The sequence below is a fragment of the Equus quagga genome, chromosome 16, assembly GCF_021613505.1.
Source record: "Equus quagga isolate Etosha38 chromosome 16, UCLA_HA_Equagga_1.0, whole genome shotgun sequence".
In the NCBI taxonomy this organism is placed as follows: Eukaryota; Metazoa; Chordata; class Mammalia; order Perissodactyla; family Equidae; genus Equus; species Equus quagga.
In genome coordinates, this window is record NC_060282.1 from 12367450 (window position 1) to 12380258 (window position 12809).

Consider the following 12809-nt stretch of genomic DNA (forward strand, 5'->3'; position numbering starts at 1 on the left):
AGCTTTTGTCTGGGAATCTCTGCGCTAAAAGTCCTTGGAGAGCCACTTACGACAGCACGACGCCCCCACTCTCTCTCCCCTGGCTCTGCTTTCTTCTTCCTCATAGCGCGCAGGCCACCAAATGCATCAGATATTTATTGCCTGTCCCCTCCACCTGCCACCCCCCAGGCAGGGATTTTGTTTGGGTTCCCAGCTGTGTCCCCAGGACCTAGAACAGCGCTGGCACTTAGTAGGCCCTCAATAAATAGCTGTTTAGGGCCAACGCACGATTGCATGCACATCCTCTCACCGACCTCGCCGCGGGGTGGCCCGGGCAGGGATTGGCATCATTCCCAAGGTGCAGGTGAGAGGGGAGAGGACCAGGGCCAGGAACCTGGCTGGCCTGAAGGTCGGAGGCCTCCAGTTCGAGCTGGAGCCCTGCCAGACAGGCTGTGACCCTGGGCCATCAGAGCTGGACCTTCCTTCCACCGGGAGGACCACGAGCTCCCCAGCGCACCCCGCGCCCGCTTGCCCGCCCGCTGTGACTTGCCCAAGGTCACCCCGGGGCCAGGCCAGGGCGGGTCGGCTGGGGGAGCAGGGGCCCCCGCGGCGCCCGGACCCCGCTCCCGGGCCCCCGGCGCCGGGCTCGGGCGGGGGCGCGCGCTGACGCGGGGCCCGCGATGCGGCGGGGCCGGGGCGCGGGGGGAGGCGGCGGCGGCGCGCGTCCTCCTTTTGTGCGAGCGCCGGCGGCTCGGGTGGTGGAAGGTAAACAGCGTTTCCTCTTCCTCCTCGAGGCGTCTCTTCCTTTTATAGTTATTTCTCGCCTGGCACTCGCCGGGGCCGCTGCGCCGCTGCTGCCGCCGCGCCGGGGGCCGCTCGCAAACCTGTGGCGGTGACGTGCGACCGGCCAACCCGGAAACGGCGGCGGCGGCTCCGAGGCTCCGAGGCTCCGAGGCTCCCGGCTCCAGCTCCCGCGATCCCCTCGCCGCTCGCCCGGGCCGCCAGGTACGTGCCCGGGGCTCCCCGGCGCCGCCGCCCGGGCCGCCGCGCGCGCCCTTGGAGCCGCTTTGCACCCGGAGAGGGCGCCGGGCGCGGGGCGCGCGCGTGATGGGTGCGGGCAGGGCTGGGGGTGCCATGCGATCCGGGCCGCGCCGCCGCGGCTGCAGAGGGGGCGCCGCAGGGGGTGGGGAGCGGCCGGCACGGAGGGGGGTCCCCAAACGATGCGCCTCTGGGGGCCTGGGGCGGGAGGACGCGGGGGGCGCACGCTGCGGGGCCGCCGCCCGGGTCCACCCAGCTGCGGGGAGCGCGCCGCGGCGCCCCGCGCCTGGAGGGGGCGCGTGCTCGTTGGCTGCCCCCCACAGACCCCTCCTGGGCGCCAGGTGAGGGCGCGGGGTCTGACCCCTGGCGTGGTGCAGCCCCCCAGCCAACTTCCATTGGGGGCTCGGAAGGCCAGTCGCTTAGAATTGAGGAACTAGAGGAGGGGAACGCCATCTCCACTGGCCTCCCGACTTCCTCCTGGGGTAACCACCCGCCTCTGTTTAAATAACACTTCCTCTTTGCCCTTTATCTTCTCATCATCTTTTTTTTTTAAATGGAAGTTCAGTGTTAGCAGTGTTAACGGGTGAATGCCCTGGCAGCCTGCAGGGCTTTCCTGGGGCTGTGTTCACACCGTGGGTCTCCAACCCTTGTGTCCTGTGTCGGGGGTGGGAGGAAAGAGGAACCGAGGACTTCCCTTGCTGGAGCCCCCCGGGGGCTGTCTTTGATCCCCACCCTGCTGCAAGAAATGGAGCCGGTGGGGGAGGGGTTGAGCGGGAAGGAGGCCCCGCTGGGGAATGTCACGTGGACTTAGCACCTATGTTTAGTTCCTGGCCCTGCCACTCACTAGCTGTGTGACCTTGGGCAAGTTGCTTACCCTCTCTGAGTCTTAGGCGCCTGTCAAATGGGTTGCTTTGAGTTGGGCCTAAAGAAAGTGAGCGTGGGTTTCCTGGCCTGGAGGGGGTGCAGTAATGGAAAGTGTCATTGTCAGTCACCTTTAATTTCTACATCCCCAGCGCCTAGAAGGGTGCCTGGGGCATATGGAGGGCTCTCCGTAGATATTTGTAAAATGGATAAGTGGATGGTGAATTTTGAGAAGTGAGTGGGTGCGGTTCCGCATTTTGACTTCCTTGCCCTGTAACATCCATCCCACAAACATTTTGCCACCTGGGATCTATATAATCCACCGCTTTCCCCGAGGAGGATTATCTTGTGAAAATATTGACTCTTTGTGAAAGGAGCTTAAACTCTGACTTTGAGCTTCCTCCGTTCTTGGAAGATGCCATTCGGTGGAAGGGAGAAGGAAGCATCATTTTGATTGCCACCACCAGGTGACAGGGCGGTCAAGGCGGGCTGCCAGGACTGACAGCTGGGCCGATTTCCCAGGCCTGGGGGTTCCTGTAAACGTGGAGGAAGCTGGGGAGAGGTGCGTTTTCTCTGTCGGTGGGGCACGCAGGAGTGGTCAGCTGGCCTGCGTTTTCTTCCGGGGGAGGCACGTTGTAATGTGCACTTTCTGGATCCTTGCTGGACTCACCACGGGCAGGGCAGAGGGTGTGTGCTGAGGGAGCCCAGGGCGGATTAGTGCGCAGGGGCCCTTGGAAATGGCCTTCGGATAAAGGCCCTGTGTGCATTTCTGCGCTTCACTTTGGGAGATTTCCAAGTCATTTTGCCTTCTCTGCCTTCCGTGCCTCCCTTTCCTTCTCAGCTCCCAGATGCTTCTGTGCCCCACTCTGAGGACCCTTAGTTCGGAGGGTATTCCACATCTGGAGGGCGGGAGACGAGCCTGAGGGCTCCTATGATCTTAAGAGTTGACAGCAGGCACCTCTGTTCACGGCCAGCAGCAGTGTGAGCACGTGCAGAGTCATTTTCAAGACGTGGAGTGGCCGTGGATACCTGTGAGGCAGAGATTTGGTTCTTGTGTTGCTAGACTTCAAGAGAGGGCAGGATCTGGCCCAAGACCCTCAGCCCCGAGTGGCAGATTCCGGACCCTGCCCGAGTCTTCCGTCTGCACAGCTCTCTCGCTGTTTCCTGTAGGCTGTGCGCCCTCCGAGCGGCCTTTGGGTTTCCCCTGGCACCTGGCAGGCTGTCTGGCATATGCTGGGTCTGTGGTGCAGTCAGAGCGACAAGAGTGACGTCTGTTTCCCCTTTGTGCATTCTGTCTCTACCTCAAGGTCAGCATACTGGCCCGTAGGTGACCTTGAAATTGTTCTCTGGCTGTCTCTCCCAAGTGTGTCTTGATTGCCCAACATGGAATCCCGGTCCATGAGCCTGGCAGCTCTTACCTGGGGATCCAGAGACCATGACAGGAGGGACTTCTGAGGGACACCAGTGCCAGGAGGCTGTGGCCTCAGGTTCAGCATTACTGCCATCCCCTTGATTGAAGAGACCATCATCATCTTGTGGCTTTGGCCATCTGGGGCTTGGCCGGCTTCCGTGAAACCGCCTTCCAGGGGAGCATTTTGGGAGTGGTGTTGTGTCAGTGAAAAATCAGATTTAAAATCTGTACATTTTAGCTGTGGGGTGGCTGTGGAGCCTTAGAGAGCTCATCTCCCTCTTTTCCTCATCTAGAAACAGGCCAGATAACCCCCGCCCCTCCCCCTCTGTCTCATGGGTCCCCGGTAAGAGGCAAGATCCACCTTCACACCCCACGTTTCCCTCCTCCTGCTGTGTGCCCGTCGCGGAGTTTCTTCACCTCGAGGAGCCTCAGTGTCATCTTCTGTGAAATGGGACCATACATCGTGGGGTTGTTTTGCTCATCGGATAGACTGAGTGGAGCCCTTAGCATGGGCGCCGATTAATGGCGATCGTCATCAGTGATTATTATCACCCTCATCAATAGGAGTCGTTGCTGTCTCTTCATCTAGACCATGAGCATCTCGAAGGGTGGACCGTCTCTCTTTGTGAACTTGGACTGGAGCTTCTCCAGAGAGTCCGTTGGGGTGCGAACGGGAAGGCTCATTTTATTCTTTTTCTCCTTCCCCTCCTGGGGACACTTGATAAAGGCCTGAGGAAGAGTCACTGTGGTCCTGTTTTTCATCCATTTCCTTGCTCATAAAGGCAGCCCTTCGTGTGCTCTGGCCCTCATTTCATCTCTTCTCACAACATTCGCATGGACTCCTTCCAGCTTCCAGCCGAGACCTGACTCCCCTGGGTTCTCAAATGGACTGACCCAGCTCCTGTTGCTGCCACAGAACTTTGGGAGTTTCCTTCATGATCTTAAGAGGGTGACCGGCCTCAGCAGGTTGAAAGAAACGTGGTAATTTCGTAGCCAAGGATGCCCCGTGAAGGGCAGTTCTGTTTTTCCTCTCATCCTTTTCTCCTTCTCAAGGCAGCGTGCCTGTGGGTTTAGAGGCCAGATGGCCCGGTTCACATCCTGGGTCTCTTGCTTACTAGCTCTGTGACTTTGGGCAACATACTTCCTGTCTCTCTCTGGGCCTTCTCCACCTTTCAGAGGAGGACTAATCATCGCCACTTGGAAGGGTCGCTGTGAAGATGAGCTCAGAGGTCGTGTGGAGATGCTCGGCACGGTGCGTGCAAATGGCGGTTGCTTTTCCCTCCCCTTCTGGGCTTCTGTCTGTCCCCACCCCAGTCCCATCGCCCTGTCCCTCTGCTAACAGGGCACCAGTTCCCACTGGAAACCAAGCCCTTGGCTGGCAGCTGCTTCCTAGATTCAAGTTCAAGCCTCCGTGTTTTCTCAAACCAACTGTTGACTGGCCATCGTAGGGCGTTTCCGCCGGATGGAAAGATCATTGTACCAGAGCTTGTCGAGAAGGCTAAACTGGGGAGTCCCTGAGTTTACGTTCTGTCCCAGTGATTTTTTTTTTCTCCTTTCCAAAGACTGCCATCTGCTCCAAGGGAAGGGGACAACATGTTCGTAAATATATAAATAATCGAAGTCGACCAGGAGGTTTGTTTAAAGAAGTGTTGCTGAGAATGATTTTTATAAATATTTAAGATAATCTGAAACCGCTAGAGGAATGGCAGGGTTTATTAAAAAACTGAAGACGTGTTTTGGAAACGTTCCTTTTCTTTCCAAGTTGAATAAACGTCAAGAGTAGAAAATGAGGGAAAGGCATTTTCTGAGCATGGAGGCAAGGCCGGTTAGGGGGCAGGCGGGCCGCCGGTTGGTGTGTCTCTGCTGCCAGATGCTGGAAGGTGTGCAGTCACTCATTTATGGGGGTTCAGGGGTAGGAGGGCGAGGGGAGCTGGATCCACGGAACCAAGGGTGGAAACCAATGTTGATTTCAAATCAACATTTTTGAAAACTGCCCCGGTTTCCTTGAAACTCACAGGGCCGGTGGGTAACACGTGCCTGGAGTCACCCTCGGGGCTGCACATTTCCCATCCTGCTTGTGAGAGTCAGTGGCAGGCTTCTAGAAGGTTCCTAAGGTGAATGTCCTTTGGTTTATGACGGGCTCTGTTTTAGCGAGTCCTGCTCAGGCCTGCATGTGGGAGGCCTCTAGAGGGCAAAAGCGAAGGATGTGGGGTAGGGTCGCGTCAGAGCTGGAGGGCACCTTGGAACAGTGTTTCCCAAACTGGAGGTGCCCCCAGAGGTCCTGCGGATTGCCTTGCAGATTCTGAGTCAGAGGCTGGGTGTGGGCCGAGATTCTGCGTTTCCAGCACTTTCCCACATGATGCTCTGGTTTGTGGACCACACTTGAGTAGGGAGAGCTTGGAGGTCCCCCGTCCCCTCGTTCATTCGAGACCAGCTGATGCTGAGGATGCAAATCTGAATATGGCGCCAGAGGCTCCTGAGGCAGCTGATAGGTTCGTTACTGGAGGAGACAGACATGCCCAAAATACAGACGATAAAAAGATGGAGGCTTAGAACGAGCACGGTGAGAGCACGAAGCGCTTGTGGAGAAGACAGCCCTCCTTTATCTCCCAGGCGGTGCCTACTAAGCCCAGCAGGGCCTGGATGCCCTGAACAGTTGAGGTGGAATGGAAGCAGGGAGGGGAGAAAGGGAAGCAGTGAGCGCGTCCCAGGCCTTCGCTTATGACTGTGTTCTGGAAGGGCTGGGCAGGAAGCTCATGCTTGAGTTGCAGCTTTTAGGCATCCAGTACTCTTAGTTTAACAAGAAGGAACTGGGACCCAGAGGGGGAAGCATCTTGTCCAAGAGCAGACCCAGGACCGGGGCTCCCAAGCCAGGCTTTTCCCACGGCCCTGCAGTGTCTGCCTGTGAGCGCCTTGGGGCATCCTTAATGCAAGGTTCTGGGGCCAAGGGGATGCTGGGTGCTGGACATCCTCCCCCAGCTCAACAGGTGTCTCTGCCCCTGACCTTCCTTTGTCAGTGGACTGAGGGACTAAATCCTTACATCTACGGTCAAAAAAAATGCCCAACACAGAAAAGGGGCAGCTTTGAAATCACCCACTGGGTCAGAGACTAATGGCCTCCTCGCTCCCCCCGCCCACCCCCCATCCTCTGATAAGGACGGGGAAGGGCAGTGAGGTGCAGTCATGCAGAGGAGTTAGTGGGGGAAGACGCTTGGGCAGTGGGAGGAAGAAAAGCTCCGTCCTTTCCTCGTCTGTGTCATACGGTCTCCTGTGACCGGCTCTGCCTGGCCACTTAGAGCTGCTTGGGATTTAAACCCAGTGCCCACTCAGCAAATACTGTTGCCTTGGGGAGCTGAAGGCTCCCAGGCCCCGGCATGCAGGAGCTGTGTGACCTTGGGTAATCGTGGCACCTTGCTGAGCTAGAACTGTCATGGCTAAACATTTGCCTCTCTGTGTTGTTTGGAGGACTAAATGGGATAATGTGTCTAAAAACTCTTAGCATAGCACCTTGCAGAAACATCCCGCACATATACTGCCTCCCCCAAGGACACAGTCACAGGTGGGTGAGAACCCATTTGTCCAGTGCTAATTTTGGGCCAGGGCTATCCTTCTGGCAGAGATGGGGTATGAATCTGATGGGAGGAGAGGGGTATTTCTTTAAGATAATTTCATATTTCTGTGGTGTCTTTATGCAAAACTGAATGCTGTGGTTGGCCCCTCTGGCGTTCTCCTTTGAAAGGGGATGGTGTCAGGCTGAAGAACCATGGACTTGGGGGAGGTACATCTTGGTTCACACCTGACTCCCTCACTGCGAGGTCTTTTGCACATTGCCCAGTGTCCCCCAGCATCCCGGTGCCTGCTTTTCAGCCTGTTGTGGCTCTTAAGTCAGAAAGTGTCTGAATGTACCTGACATCTAGTAAGTACTCAGTAATTCGAGTTCCCTATTCACACGATCTCGGGGCTAGGACTCAGGGAGAGGAGTGTAGACTCAGGGAGGCCTTCCTGCCAGTCATGCACTGGCCCCAGCTTTGCTCAAAACCAGAGTTGAAGTCAAATGCAGTAGATTGCAATGGAAGTGAAACTCAGGCAATAACATCCTCTACTCTGCTCCCTGAACTCTGGTTTTGCGTCTTGAGGCACCGGAAGCTGGCTGGGGAGCATGAGATCAGTTAGGCTTGTGAATGAAAGCCTGGTGACATTTTACAGTCATTTCTGAACATGCCTTTGTGGCTGTCAAGTGTTCACTTCTTTATGGAGGAATACCATTCATCCTGCGTTTCGACGGCAGTAATTTGAGAGAGTACCTACTGTGTGCTGGGCCCTGTGATGGGTCCATGTGAGAAACAAATAGTGTGTGTCCCACTGCCACCCATACAAGTCCCAAGGGCCTGAGCAGCTGAAGAAGGAAGGATTTTGGATTTGTTTCCTTGGGCTAAACCAAGCCTTACCCCTCAGGGCCCATTCTTGTCCTCCAGGAACTGGAAAAGCTCTCTGGCTAGGTTTGGAGAAAGGATGGTAGGGGAAGTCACAGGACACCAGTGGACATCCCAGCGGGTCGGTTGAAGTGCGGCCAGGACTGGGGAGTGAAGCAGCATTTCCGATCCTCTGCACGGTCATTTACGGCCCAGACAAAAGCCTTGCTAACAGTAAGGCTCCTGTAAACATCATGTTGTGGGTTTTTGTGATTTGGGGTGTTTTTCTTGGTCTCCCTTCTTGAGCATGGACAACGTGTACCTTGCATATTTTTTTCCTTACATGCACAATACCTCTGCAAAACGTTATCCCCATCTTACAGATGAGGAGACTGAGAAAACTTTGAAGCTGATAAAAAGCAGAGCTGGAATTTAGATGCCCCACGCCAGCTTCAACGCATACCCACTCTTTTTACTCCCTCTTTCAAGGGAACCTCAAACATAACTCGAAAAGTCTCCAGTGGGGGTTGTGTACCAAAGACCAGACACTGCTGTCGTGAGATGCTGTGAGACGCTGCGAGATGCCGTGAGATGCTGCGAGATGCTGCTCGCCGAGGGCGTGGTTTTCTTGCAGGGCATCTCGTGGTGACAGGCGTCTCGGCAACCTCGTTGCCCAGAACCACCTACTGTGAACTTGTCAGCCAAGGAAGTTCAGAATTTAGAAATGAATCTTGCAAGGAGATTGCTTGGGCTAATTTGAGTGGTGAAGTTTTTGGTGAATTCAGTGTGAAACTGACTCATGCTATTAATACCCTTCTTGAAGCGTTTGCTGTTGGGATTTGTAGCATGTTGCATCCTCTGCCTGCACACACTCCTCCCCGCTCCCCGGGAAAGATTTGGGGGAAAGAAGGGTCCTGTGGCTTCATGCTTTGGGGCAGTTGAATCTTTTTTTTTTTTTTTTTAAAAAAAAAAGATTTGCCCTGAGCTAACATGTGTTGCCAATCTTCTTTTTTTTCTTCTTCTTCTTCTCCCCAAAGCCCCCCAGTACATAATTGTATATTCTAGTTGTACGTCCCTAGTTGTGGCATGTGGAATGCCTCCTCAGCATGGCCTGATGAGCGGTGCCATGTCCGTGCCCAGGATCCGAACTGCCGAAACCCTGGGCCGCCGAAGCGGAGCTCATGAACTTAACCCCTCGGCCACTGGGTGGGCCCTGGGGGGGTTAAATTTGAAAGGACACTGGTCCTTGTAGACTTGAGAAAGTAAGTGGACACTGGATTACTACCTCCTCTTACAGTGTTCCTCCCTTCCACTTTCAATATGAGAACTTGCCAGAATGTTCTATGCATGTGTTCCCTCTTCCTCAGTATTTCTTTCATCTGACCATACCTTAAGCTTCAGCATCCCCAGGGGAGGGTCAAGAATCCACATTTTGGACAAGCACTCTCAAGTAATTCTGATCCTGTGATCCCTGTTCGAGAAACCCAATTAGAGAAACCCCCCAATGCTATAATCTTTTGCCCGTGTGCAATCTGTTTCTAACTCTGGATGTGCTGGGGTGGGGCTGTTGGTGTGAGACAGAGGACGCTGAAGATCACCTAGTCTGGTCCTTCCCAGCCTTTTTCACGCCATGCAGGAAACAGAATTTGTAAGGCACAGCTTGGGGGGATGGGCAGTAAAAGCAGAAGCATCTCTGAACTGGAGGTGACTGACCCGGGGCCCACTCCTCCCAAGTGCTAAGGAGGTCAGTGTCTCAACACACGGTAACCTCATCTTGGAATCCTGCTTGGGAAACTCTGATTTTGCATCTAAGTGGGATGCCCAGAGAGGTGATGCGAGTTGCCCAGAGTCACACAGGAGTTTGAAAATCATCTAGGCCACTCATTGGAAGAACGAGGGACCAGGCCAGGGACGTGGAAGCCCTGCTAGGGGCCACACAGCCAGCTTGGAACAGACGGGCTGTCCTCGGGAGTCAGGTTATAAAGCCATGGGGCCCTCCCAGTGCTCAGCAGCCCGGTTTCCTGTTCTGATCCAAGACTGATTTTCTGCTGGCACCTAATGGACCACACAGCCCTCAAGACCTGAAAGCACCAAAGGAGGGGGACCTTACACAGCAGGGTCAAGCCTCATTCTAAAGTTCGGAAGTCAGCACAGCAGCAAAAATTCATAGTGAAAATGATTCTGGACAGTCTCCTAACTCGCCCCTGATGGACAGTACACATGATTTTGTGTATGTGATCCTGTTTAGTTGCATGTTTGTTTAAATATATGGCATACACAGTCATGTGCGATATACAGTAAAGTACAAGATACAATACCCCCAAAATAAAACAAATACAAATAAACATAATAGGCACAATCCACTTTTACAGTATTTAATTTTTTTTGCTGAGGAAGATTAGCCCTGAGCTAACATCTGTGCTCACTGTCCTCCACTTTATATGTGGATTGCTGCCACAACAGGGCTGATGAGTGCTGTAAATCTCTGCCTGGGATCCGAACTGGTGAACCCAGACTGCCGAATTGGAGTGTGCCGAACTTAACCACTATGCCACCACCAGGCTGGGCCCTATAGTTTTTTAAATTAAAAAAAATACATTTGTCCCTTTGTGTCTAGTTGAGTCTGGCTGAGTTAAATGAGCACGCAATGTCATTCTATTGCGTGTCACGGTGCAGTGAGGACGTATTCAGAACGTGCAGTGTCCGGGCCCAGTAGTGGCTGACAGATATTACATGTGCTGTATAATTATTCTGGGGTCTCTCCTGCTTGAGTGTGATTAACTTTGGGGGGATTTCTTGGGGTCCAGCTGTCCAGTGAGAGAGACCCCGTGGACAGAAGACCCAGTGGACAGGAAGGAGGCAGCCCCTTGGCCTAGAGAGATCTGATTCAATTTTTTTGAATAAAGCCGGTCTTTCTGGTCACAACAGCTCCTAGATTTAGGACCTTTGTGATTGTCATGGATCCTGCGCCTCTGGAGTCTCTGGTTGAACGCGCCATCCTGGGCTGCCATGGGGACCCCTGTTTGGGAGGTGGCCCCTCCTCCCTGAGGCCTCGCCTCTGGGTGAAACTGTCTCTTTCTCAAGCAGGGTTTCTCCAGGTTTCAGTGGGGACATGCAGGGGGAAGTCTAGAAAAAGACTTCTGCATGCTTCTGACTTCACCCCAGCCCTCCCCCTCTCAGAAGTTAATGAGGAATAAAGGAAGTGTGACCTTTGGAAGGCCCCCCGCCCCCTACCCACAGCAAGCCCCTCCCCGCTGATCACGGCTGGAAATGCCTCTCTCCAGATAAGCTCATCTTTGTCTCAGACCTTGGACACTTAAAACCGAGAGAAAAGGAACCTGATCTTTCATGGGGATCAGATTAAATAGCTATTGCGGCAGGAGAGGGGAGGACTTGATTCCACCTTGGAGCTTAGTCTCCACGGCATCACGGAGCTTGCACACGCTGAGGTGCAAAGACGAGATGTTCCAGAAGGACTCCCTCCGTAGAAAACCCAGCGGGTGCCCCTGTCCCATGCCTGAGGCCTCTGAAAGGTGTCATCCCCTGAAGGCACTTGCAACTTCTTGCTGGTGGCCAGCTGGATCCTCAAACGACCCTTCTGGGCAACCATGGCAATTTATGTCAAGAGCCATGTAGAGGTTCATAAGCTTGGACCCAGTGAACCCACTTCTGGGAAGCTCTCCTAAAGAAATCGTAAAAATTATGGGCAAAATGTTGCACGAAGATCTTCAGCTCAGGTTTTTTTAGTTTTTTTTTTTTTTTTTGGTGAGGAAGATTAGCCCTGAGCTGACATCTGTGCCAATCTTCCTCTGCTTTGCATTTGTGGCTGATGAGTGGAGCAGGTCCACGCTGAGGATCTGAACCCAGGCCACCGAAGTGGAGCACGGGGATCTTTAGCCACTCGGCCACTGGGCCGGCCCCCAGCTCAGTGTTTTTTACAATAAGAAATTAACCGAAGTGGAAATAACCTAAGTGTCTGACTATAACTGAAGACTTGAATCGGTTCTGCTGTAGCCACTCAAAGCAAGGGCCAAGGAGGCTGGGAGGATGCAGAAAAGCAGTCATTTCTAGGACCAAAGATTGGAAAGAAATACGCACCCAAATCGTGTCAGGTATGGTTGGGGGAGACGAATGTGGATGAATTTCTTCTTTTCTCTGTTTTGCACGTTTTCTGTAATGTGGTTATGTTAGTTTTCCCGGAAGCAAACCGTCACCCCTTCTCTCCTCATCTCTCTTCCCAGGAACCTAGAATTCTGCCATTTCCAGGGAAAGAAAGAAAACCAGAGTTTAGATCCCTTTATCAATGGCCTATGACCAAACAGATCAATTATTTCCAGGGAAAGTAAGATGATTGACTAAGAGCAGAGTGTTTGGAGCAGAGGGAACTTCTGATCAGGTGCAGGGAGCTGCTGTCCTGTGTGTCCGGGGGGCTGAGCTATAACCGGTCGTGGGATCGCAAACTTCCAGACAGTCCCTGTGGCCTTTAAAACGCTGTTTCTCTCCAGTTCTGTGTCTGCTGTGCGCTTGTCATCTTTGCCTTCGAAAGGTGCCTGGAACACAGGTGCCGAATGCATATTTGATGAATCAGTGTGTGAATTAATTCTCTGCTCTGGGTAGAAAATTGAAATTGGAGTGTTTTTAAAGACTCATTTCAAACCCCAAGAGTTTTCATTTTTAGGTGTGTGTATATGCGTTTCTGTGATTTGATATGACAGGGGCACACATTTTGGCATCTCAAGTAGGCATTTATTGAGTGTCCAGAAATCCCTTTTTCCGCATTGCTCTCCCTCTCTGTTCTCCTGCCCGGCACCTGCCGTCTGCTCTCGAGCACCTGCCAGGGGAAGTGGTATGTAAATGATCGGTGGTGCTGCTTTGGATGAATGAAGAGAGGAACCCCAGCCGCTTGCAGGGCCGGGCTGCTCACCAGGCTGAGTCATGCCTGTTCCTCGCCCTGGCAGTTTCGAGGGTCACAGGAAGAGTCTGGAGGACGAGAACACACGGTGAAGAAGCTGAGGGGAGAGGCTTCGCGTGGCGCCCACCATCTCCTGTGATCCCCATCAGCACCCCGCGCCGAGGCTCATTCACGGAGCCGGAGGCCCCTCAGGAGA

At 53.9% G+C, this 12809-nt stretch overlaps 1 protein-coding gene across 2 annotated transcripts in view; it reads left to right on the plus strand.

Moving 5' to 3' along the window:
- Positions 1-649: 649 nt before the first annotated feature.
- CYRIB (CYFIP related Rac1 interactor B) overlaps positions 650-12809 on the plus strand; it is a 153328-nt gene continuing 141168 nt past the window's right edge. Inside the window, exon 1 of one of the 2 annotated variants that reach the window (XM_046642332.1) lies at positions 650-984. The gene's annotated coding sequence lies outside the window, so the exon portion shown is untranslated. The remainder of the gene's footprint in view (positions 985-12809) is intronic. The other variant, XM_046642333.1, reaches the window with a different exon arrangement.